Source organism: Oncorhynchus nerka, linkage group LG14 (assembly GCF_034236695.1).
Source record: "Oncorhynchus nerka isolate Pitt River linkage group LG14, Oner_Uvic_2.0, whole genome shotgun sequence".
Classification (NCBI taxonomy): domain Eukaryota; kingdom Metazoa; phylum Chordata; class Actinopteri; order Salmoniformes; family Salmonidae; genus Oncorhynchus; species Oncorhynchus nerka.
This window is the reverse complement of record NC_088409.1, coordinates 67,470,432-67,481,393: the sequence shown is the minus strand read 5'-3', so window position 1 is coordinate 67,481,393 and position 10,962 is coordinate 67,470,432.

Genomic DNA, 10,962 nt, shown 5'->3' with positions numbered 1-10,962 from the left:
AGAGAGAGAGAGAGATTTCAGGGAGGAAGGATAACACAGAACCCCCACCCCCCCTAACTAAGAGAGAGAGAGAAAGAGAGACTGCTGGGAAGAGGGATAACACAGAACCCCCCCCCTGCCCCCCTAACTAAGAGAGAGAGAGAGAGATTGCAGGGAGGAAGGATAACACAGACCCCCCCCTGCCCCCCTAACTAAGAGAGAGAGAGAGAGAGAGAGAGAGAGAGAGAGAGAGAGAGAGAGAGAGAGAGAGAGAGAGAGAGACTGCAGGGAGGAAGGATAACACAGAACATCTGTCTATGCTCTCTGGAATGCTGGAAATGCAGGAGAAGATAAAAGGAATGGGAATGGAATGGGAATATTGAGTCAAGGACAGAGGTATTGCTGCAATGTTCTACAAAAGAGTGTTATCTCATTGTGGTATTTTATTCATTGTCCTTGGGTGGTGTAAATATTGTGACTGTTGCGTAAGAGTACTATTTGAAATGTAATGTCTGACATTCAGCCTGCGCCCCAAATGACACCCTATTCCGAATATAGTGCACTAATTTTAACCAGGGCCCTATGGATGCAGCCCCCAATGTGCCTATTGTCTTGTTTGGGAAGGTGATCTTAGGGGTTTTACACAAATTTGAAGTTAAGTGAAGAGCAGTCTCTCAGACTTGGCTGAGCACAACAGCATGATTTGTTGCTGGCAGGCAGCAGGCCTTCAACCATACAGCCACATGTTGCAGCTGGCTTCTCTCTCTCTCTCTCTCTCTCTCTCTCTCTCTCTCTCTCTCTCTCTCTCTCTCTCTCTCTCTCTCTCCAACTCTCTCTCTCTGTCCTCCCTCTTTCCGTCTCTGTTCTATAGGAACCACAATCTCTTGACATTCCTCTTCTGTCCTGACAGTCTGTCTGATTCATTCCACTGAATAGAGACAATATAGAGGAAAGGCAAGAGGGATCAAATCAAATCAAATGTATTTATATAGCCCTTCGTACATCAGCTGATATCTCAAAGTGCTGTACAGAAACCCAGCCTAAAACCCCAAACAGCAAGCAATGCAGGTGTAGAAGCACGGCGGCGAGGAAAAACTCCCTAGAAAGGCCAAAACCTAGGAAGAAACCTAGAGAGGAACCAGGCTATGTGGGGTGGCCAGTCCTCTTCTGGCTGTGCCGGGTGGAGATTATAACAGAACATGGCCAAGATGTTCAAATGTTCATAAATGACCAGCATGGTCCAATAATAATAAGGCAGAACAGTTGAAACTGGAGCAGCAGCACGGCCAGGTGGACTGGGGACAGCAAGGAGTCATCATGTCAGGTAGTCCTGGGGCATGGTCCTAGGGCTCAGGTCCTCCGAGAGAGAGAAAGAAAGAGATAAGGAGAGAATTAGAGAACGCACACTTAGATTCACACAGGACACCGAATAGGACAGGAGAAGTACTCCAGATATAACAAACTGACCCTAGCCCCCCGACACATAAACTACTGCAGCATAAATACTGGAGGCTGAGACAGGAGGGGTCAGGAGACACTGTGGCCCCATCCGAGGACACCCCCGGACAGGGCCAAACAGGAAGGATATAACCCCACCCACTTTGCCAAAGCACAGCCCCCAACCACCGACTTACCATCCTGAGACAAGGCTGAGTATAGCCCACAAAGATCTCCGCCATGGCACTTTGTTTTTGTCATACCAGAGAGATGTGTGCAATGCTCTTGACAGATTAAAATATGTTGTGCAGCCTTGTGTCCCAGTTTACTGGGAGGTTTATTACTGAATGAGCCCTCATTTCATCTGGTGTCCTGGGGACCCTAAAGGGGTCTGCATGATGCCCATCTGAAACATTTTAGAACAGTTTGTGCATATATTATGACAACATTTTGTAACGTTTTTGTTAGTTTTGGTCTTCTGCAAGGTTTTCTGGGCTGTTCGTGCACACAACATTTTTTCTCAAGGCAAGCTGAAGTCTGTAGCCGAAGTCTACGCCCCTTCGTCGGTGAATGGTCAACAGGAGAGATTCTTCAATGTTGTCATTCAGCTAGAGACTAATAGTTTTCATGCAAGTTTTTTCACTTCCCGAAATACTGCACCAAACATCTTAGTTAGATGTAAAATTGTGCAACTAAGATCTCGGTAAAAACATCAGAAGGAAAAACATCAGAAGGAAAAACATCAGAAGGGAAAACATCAAAAGGAATGACAGATGTCTTGAGTGATAGAATAATTCTGAGATTATTTTCTGGCTACAGTGTCTCAAAATGGACAAACTGTACCATATCTGATATTTTCTAGTTTTTTCAAGTGAAGGTCTTTTTATTAAGGAAGTATGTGAGAACACTCATTCGGAAGTCGGCTAGGCACCAGCCTATGATTGCGTCATGACCCCTGACAATCACAACTTTGTCCAATGGGCTCTCTGTTAGAGGGAGGGAATTCTATATACTATACATCAGCAGAAGATGAAGAGGTGTGTCATAAAGGAAAATAAAATAGAAATACCCAGTAGAAACATTGTAATCAACTCTAGAGGAACAGCAGTATCCTGTTTCTGGCCCTGGCATGCTTGCATCTCTAGCTGTTGGTTGTCTTGGCAGACTCTTCTAGTCCCTCCGGCCATGTCTTCACATAGCTGTCATAGCAGCCTGCGGGTTGGGGAAACAGCTCTATATTGCTCACCGCTCACCAGCAGAGCAATATCCCATCAACCCTGCCTCCTGTCAATCTACCACCTGAATCACACATAGAGACATGCACGAGCGCTCACCCACACGCATGCACGCAAGCATGTACGCACACATATACACACACACATACACACTGTTGTTGTAAGATTTTAGTTCACGGCTAGATACTAGGTACTGTGTCATTACATTAGCCAGTTAGGATTGAGACAATTAAGTAAGCTCTGCACAGCACAGCTCAACTCAACTGCTTTTCAGACCAGGTGCTCTCTTTTCCCTAATTTAGTCGTTCCTCCTCTCTCTCTCTCTCTCTCTCTCTCTCTCTCTCTCTCTCTCTCTCTCTCTCTCTCTCTCTCTCTCTCGCGCTCTCTCTCTCTTGCTTTCTCTTTCTCCATGGACACAAACAAGTCTGTTCTCCAGCAGGGCAGCAAGGCCTGCCTTTCGAAACATTGAGCTGTGTTTGACTAGAGCTGTTCCCAGCCCTAACCCTAACCCCTGGTCACACAGAACCTGGAACAGACAGACCCTGTCTGTGTCCCAAATGGCACTCTATTCCATAAGTAGTTTACTGCTTTTGACCAGGGCCTCTGCACTATATTGGGGATAGGGTGGCATTTGGGAGGCAGGCAGGACCTCTTAACCTCAGCAGCTGAGCCAGATGAGACCAGAGGAAGACAAAGGCAGCCTTTCACTAAAACAGACATTTTTTCAACATGTTCCTCCAACTGTTGCCCCAATGTTGTTCATAAGAGCTGGCAAAGGGAATAATTAGTCCTCTCCTCTCCTCTCCTCTCCTCTCCTCTCCTCTCCTCTCCTCTCCTCTCCTCTCCTCTCCTCTCTTCTACACTGAAAAAAATATAAATGTAAAGTGTTGTTCCCATGTTTCATGAGCTGAAATAAAAGATCCCAGAAATGTTCCATAAGCTTATATCTCTCAAATGTTGTGGACAGATTTTTTTACATCCCTGTAAGTGAGTAATTCTCCTTTGCCAAGATAATCCATCCCACCTGACAGGTGTAGCATATCAAGAAACTGATTGAACAACATTATCATTAAACAGGTTTACCTTGTGCTGGGGGCAATAAAAGGCCACAAATGCACAGTTTTGTCACACAGCACAATGCTACAGATGTCCCAAGTTTTGAGGAATTGTGCAATTGGCATGCTGACTGCAGGAATGTCCACCAGAGCTGTTGCCAAATAATGTAATGTTAATTTCTCCACCGTAATCCTCCTCCAACCTTGTTTTGTTTTGGCAGTATGTCCCACTGGCCTCACAACCACGTTGTTTGGACGAGCGGTTTGCTGATGTCAACGTTATAGTATAGTTTAGTATAGTATAGTATAGTTCTGGGAGAGTATCTCCATTTATTCAGGAGCAGGCTACTGAACCGGTTGGAGTTTTCCTGCTTTGTGTCTCGTTCCAAAGTCGTGTCATTTTGCACACAGAGGTCAGAGATCATAACAGACCGTATAAGACACTGTAGTAAAGATGATTTTTATCTGCTCGTTCAGACAACAACAAAACCAGATAGGACCACCAAGGACACTAAGGAATGTCATTCAACCTAGCAGCATGCAACAGAACCAAAAGGGTTTTCTCTCTAGTTACACTGTAGACTTCTGACTCTTTCCAGATTCTGTCGCCATTGAACACTACTGTATGTGAAACACCACAGGAAAATCGCTATATTAACTGTTTTACCTAAAGAAAACATACAAACCTCTTTCCTTACAACTATGGCACATTTCATTTAGATATGACAATACTGTACAAGCATAACATGACTATTTCTTGTGTGTATGACTGTTCTCTGATGTTTGGATGTACTGGTATGTTAGGGCGGGGTTGGTTGATCATAAACCTCTTAAACTAGATGTATAGAGTGCCGTGACAACGGCACAGCTTTCCAAGGAGATGGCAGAAGATATTGTTGACAGAGAAAGATATCCATGACTGTATAGCAGAGTATTTTATGAATGAGAGTAAGAAAGAGGAGGTCAGAGTACAGCAGAGGCTGCTTTGTGATTATGGCTTCAAGAGAGAGGAGGAAAGAGGATGGGAGGAAGATGGGTTAGGAAGATCAGGGAGAGGGGGTGAGGAGAGGGTATAGATGAATGCAGCTGCTCTCTCTCTCTCTCTCTCTCTCTGCTCTCGCTCTCGCTCTCTCTCTCTCTCTCTCTCTCTCTCTCTCTCTCTCTCTCTCTCTCTCTCTCTCTCTGGAGTGGAGTGGATTTCAGGGTGATTTACAGAGAGTGAGCTCCTTTGGCATTCTTCATTAGCTACTTTAGCCAATCAGGTGGCCCCTAATGAATGTAAATAACACACACTCAGCCAATCAGCAGACAGCAGCTGTAGTGCACCCCCTCACGTGTGTGTGTGTGTTTACTCTTCATATCACCCTCTGATGAGCTCTATATGATAGGCTTCTATTTAGTTCTAAGAGTGACTCTATCTCCTACTGAGTGCAGACAGAGCTCTATATGCCAGGCTTCTAGTTAGTCCTAAGAGTGACTCTATCTCCTACTGAGTGCAGACAGAGTTCTATATGACAGGCTTCTAGTTAGTTCTAAGAGTGACTCTATCTCCTACTGAGTGCAGACAGAGTTCTATATGACAGGCTTCTAGTTAGTTCTAAGAGTGACTCTATCTCCTACTGAGTGCAGACAGAGTTCTATATGACAGGCTTCTAGTTAGTTCTAAGAGTGACTCTATCTCCTACTGAGTGCAGACAGAGTTCTATATGACAGGCTTCTAGTTAGTTCTAAGAGTGACTCTATCTCCTACTGAGTGCAGACAGAGCTCTATATGACAGGCTTCTAGTTAGTTCTAAGAGTGACTCTATCTCCTACTGAGTGCAGACAGAGCTCTATATGACAGGCTTCTAGTTAGTTCTAAGAGTGACTCTATCTCCTACTGAGTGCAGACAGAGTTCTATATGACAGGCTTCTAGTTAGTTCTAAGAGTGACTCTATTTCCTACTGAGTGCAGACAGAGTTCTATATGTCAGGCTTCTAGTTAGTTCTAAGAGTGACTCAATCTCCTACTGAGTGCAGACAGAGCTCTGTTCCCCCTGGACTTCTCTGGATCAGAGGTCAGGTTAGTTCAGACTCCTTCCTTTACTAGTCTAATGTTGTGCAGAGCTGCCATCAATGACTCCTGTCTGTCATTCAGTAATGGACAGCACATGGCTGAACTAAAGTAGATTAGTTATGACTAACTTCACATTTTAACTGTATTATTTTGGACAACAAGGCACTATCACTATGGCAAATACTTCACATACCTTATTATGTCTCTGTTTGACACGTTTCCCTATAACATAGCAGCATATCATTGACCCTGAGAAGATCCTTTGGAACTCCTTATCTCTGCTATCTGTGTCTTTATATTTTAACCAGCTACAGCAGGATATCAAGGCATGTTGCCACTCCTCCTCAGTAGGAATCCACTCTGCTGTGCCTGACTGCCATGCTGTTGCATCCAAATAGGATGATACACACACACGCACGCATGCACACACACACACACACACACACACACACACACACACACACACACACACACACACACACACACACACACACACACACACACACACACACACACACACACACACACACACACACATTCTGAGTCCAGTGACAATAGAGTCATTAGCTCACTCTGTCTTCACAGCCAAACTTGTTGTGTTAGCTGGAACCACATATTACCTTCTGCTCTTACTGTGCCAAATACTACTCCTCTCCCTCACTTCATCTCTATCTCCCCCCTCCCTCTCTCTCCTACCTCTCTCTCCTCCCCGTTCCACCTCCCACACAAATGCACACACTCACTCTCACACTCCTTGCCCTTACTTACACATATTCTGAATGGCTTAGTCAGAGCGCTAGCAACATGCATAGAGGTATCCATCGTTAACCTCCAGTAAGCCCTGAGGGAGGACAGATAGGTATAGTTGAGGAATAATTGAGGAAGAGTTGAACTGCAGAGGAAGACCTGCTTGAGTGGCTTCACTTCTGACACTTCTGACAGGAGACTCTTCTACTCTCTTTTTTCACTCTCTCTTCTACTGTTCTGTTCTCTTCTGACAGACTCTCTTAGTCCCTCTCTCCCTCACTCTCTATCCTGCTCTCTCTTTTGTCTTAAGAGAACTGTGGCTTCACTATAGGACTCTGTCTCTCTCCAGTGTTTTGTTGCTGTGGTCTCAGTTTGTCTGTTTAGACAACAAACAGGACTCTTCTCCACCTAACAGGTAAGACTCTACTTGTGTCTCAAATGGCACCCTATGCCCTATATAGTGCATAACTTTAGATCAAAGCCCTATCCATATCGATCCGGGTCAAAAGTAGTGCAATATAAAGGGAATAGGGTTCCATTTTCTGTCGGTTTGTTTTTTGTTTTCATTGCCCTATTAGACACTTTCCATCTCTGACATGTCAGTTCTGGTGTCCTCACCGTGGGTTAGTGTGAGCTGTAGAGGTTAAAACTGCTGTTACAACTTTCTGCCTTGATCAAGTTGTATTACTTTGAACTTTGTTTGTCTATGTTCACATCCAACTCTATATCTATGTTCACATCCAACTCTGTATCTATATTCACATCCAACTCTATATCTATGTTCACATCCAACTCTATATCTATGTTCACATCCAACTCTATATCTATATTCACATCCAACTCTATATCTATATTCACATCCAACTCTATATCTATATTCACATCCAACTCGATATCTATGTTCACATCCAACTCTGTATCTATATTCACATCCAACTCGATATCTATGTTCACATCCAACTCTATATCTATATTCACATCCAACTCGATATCTATGTTCACATCCAACTCTATATCTATATTCACATTCAACTCTATATCTATGTTCACATCCAACTCTATATCTATGTTCACATCCAACTCTATATCTATATTCACATCCAACTCGATATCTATGTTCACATCCAACTCTATATCTATGTTCACATCCAACTCTATATCTATATTCACATCCAACTCTATACCTATATTCACATCCAACTCTATATCCATGTTCACATCCAGCTCTATATCTATATTCACATCCAACTCTATATCTATGTTCACATCCAACTCTATATCTATGTTCACATCCAACTCTATATTCACATCCAACTATATATCTGTGTTCACATCAAACTCTATATCTATATTCACACCCAACTCTATATTCACATCCAACTCTATATCTATGTTCACATCCAACTCTATATCTATATTCACATCCAACTCTATATCTATATTCACATCCAACTCTATATCTATGTTCACACCCAACTCTATTTCTATATTCACATCCAACTGTATATCTATATTCACATCCAACTCTACATCTATATTCACATCCAACTCTATATCTATGTTCACATCCAACTCTATATCTATATTCACATCCAACTCTATATCTATGTTCACATCCAACTCTATATCTATATTCACATCCAACTCGATATCTATGTTCACATCCAATTCTATATCTATATTCACATCCAACTCTATACCTATATTCACATCCAACTCTATATCCATGTTCACATCCAGCTCTATATCTATATTCACATCCAACTCTATATCTATGTTCACATCCAACTCTATATCTATGTTCACATCCAACTCTATATTCACATCCAACTCTATATCTGTGTTCACATCAAACTCTATATCTATATTCACACCCAACTCTATATTCACATCCAACTCTATATCTATGTTCACATCCAACTCTATATCTATATTCACATCCAACTCTATATCTATATTCACATCCAACTCTATATCTATGTTCACACCCAATTCTATTTCTATATTCACATCCAACTGTATATCTATATTCACATCCAACTCTACATCTATATTCACATCCAACTCTATATCTATGTTCACATCCAACTCTATATCTATATTCACATCCAACTCTATATCTATGTTCACATTCAACTCTATATCTATGTTCACGTCCAACTCTATATCTATATTCACATCCAACTCTATATCTATATTCACATCCAATTCTATATCTATGTTCACATTCAACTCTATATCTATATTCACATCCAACTCTATATCTATGTTCACATCCAACTCTATATCTATATTCACATCCAACTCTATATCTATATTCACATCCAACTCTACATCTATATTCACATCCAACTCTATATCTATATTCAAATTCAACTCTATATCTATATTCACATCCAACTCTATATCTATATTCTCATTCAATTCTACATCTATATTCACATCCAACTCTATATCTATGTTCACATCCAACTCTATATCTATATTCACATCCAACTCTATATCTATATTCACATTCAACTCTATATCTATATTCACATCCAACTCTTTGATTGTGTTTGTAGATCAATTTTATAGAAGACAAAAAAATATCTAAAACATTTGTATGTTTCTTAAATTGAAGAAAATAGTTCAGATAAAATTTAACAAGAGATTGAATTCCTCAGTTGTGGGATCTGTTTCACAGAATAAAAACATTTAGAGACTAGGGTTGAATATTTTATTGAGAATCAACCAATTTTCCATCCCGAGAAAATTGAAAGAAATTACTGGGCTTCCCGGTATTCTCAAAGTGCTATTTAAAAGCGTGAAATACAATCCCCCCAAAAATCAGACATGATTATACCGCTGGAAATGGCTAAATATACACATGCACTAATGATTTCTTGTGGTCTTATTTGCAATTTAATCAACTCAAAAGTTCTCTCAAAGTCTCCACACTATTTTGTTGATGTAGCCTAGTTTTAATGAAGGCCTATGAAGCACTATTGGCCGACTGGTCAAATATTATGAGGTTATTACAGTGTTGTTATAATTAGGCAACATAAATGTTAGCCTACATTTGACTGAAAGATGCATCATGGTACTTTTCTCTCCCCTTGCACCTGGCTATCGGAGGAATTTGGGAAAGTTGTGGCTGTTTTTACTTTATGATATCCGCCTATTGTGCTAATCAAACAGATAAACGTAGCGGAGATTCAGCACCATGGATAGCGCCGTGGTTGATCATTGCCCGTGAATCTAAACCGCTGTGCATCATGTGCTATTCTAAGGCAGGCTATATTTTACATAAAAGCTAACATTTTCTTCCTGCATTCGTTATCATTCCTTAGCCCAAAAAAAGCTATGACATTTCTAGCAAATTCTAGTCAATAATCATCTCTCAAGGTCTTGTTTTAAAATGTTTGTCACAGCATAAAATACATGAATCGCAAGCCTTCTGGCTACACCAACTTTGACTATAAAATGAAATTAAATAAAGAGGTCAAAATCCAGAGATGATTATTTTCCGTTATCTGGAACTGAACACCCTCCTCTGCAACTGGATCCTGGACTTCCTGACGGGCCGCCCCAGGTGGTGAGGGTAGGCAACAACACATCTTCCTGGCCATGCACGACTCCCAACGTCATCATTAATACGTTTGTTGAAGACACAACGGTGGTAGGCCTGATCACCGACGATGTTGAGACAGCCTATAAGGAGGAGGTCAGTGACCTGGTAGTGTGGTGCCAGAACAACAACCTCTTCCTCAATGTCAGCAAAACGAAGGAGCTGATCCTGGGTTACAGAAAACAGGAGGGCTGAGCACACCCCCATCCACATCATCCACAGGGCTGAGGAGCTGGTTGGGAGCTTCAAGTTCCTCTGTGTCCACATAACTAAGGAATTAACATGGTCCACACACACCAACAAAGTCATGAAGAAGGCACAACAATTCCTCTTCCCCCAAGATTTAGCTTGGGCCCTCAGATCCTCAAAAAGAAAAACAAATAGCGCACATAGAACAGATCTACAGATCTACAGCATTTGTGTATTTGAGCAGTTGTTATAAGAGCTAGAGTCAGGGCCATGGTCCAAGATGCAGCAGCTGCTTGGCTCTCAGGGCAGCAGGGTATGTGTGTGTGTGTGTGTGTGTGTGTGTGTGTGTGTGTGTGTGTGTGTGTGTGTGTGTGTGTGTGTGTGTGTGTGTGTGTGTGTGTCAACAGAGCAGCAGGCTATACTGTAGCTACATGGGCACCAGATCTCTGATTCTCCATAGCTGTTTCATGGATAGCTGTGTGTCAGCTTAGGAGTCATCCATTACACCATACACACTTACAAAAAGGTGCTATCTAGAACCTAAAAGGGTTATTTTACTGTCCCAATAGGATAACCCTTTGAAGAACCCTTTTTTGTTCCAGGGTAGAACCCTTTGTTTCCCGGTAAAACCCTATTAGGTTCCATGTAGAACTC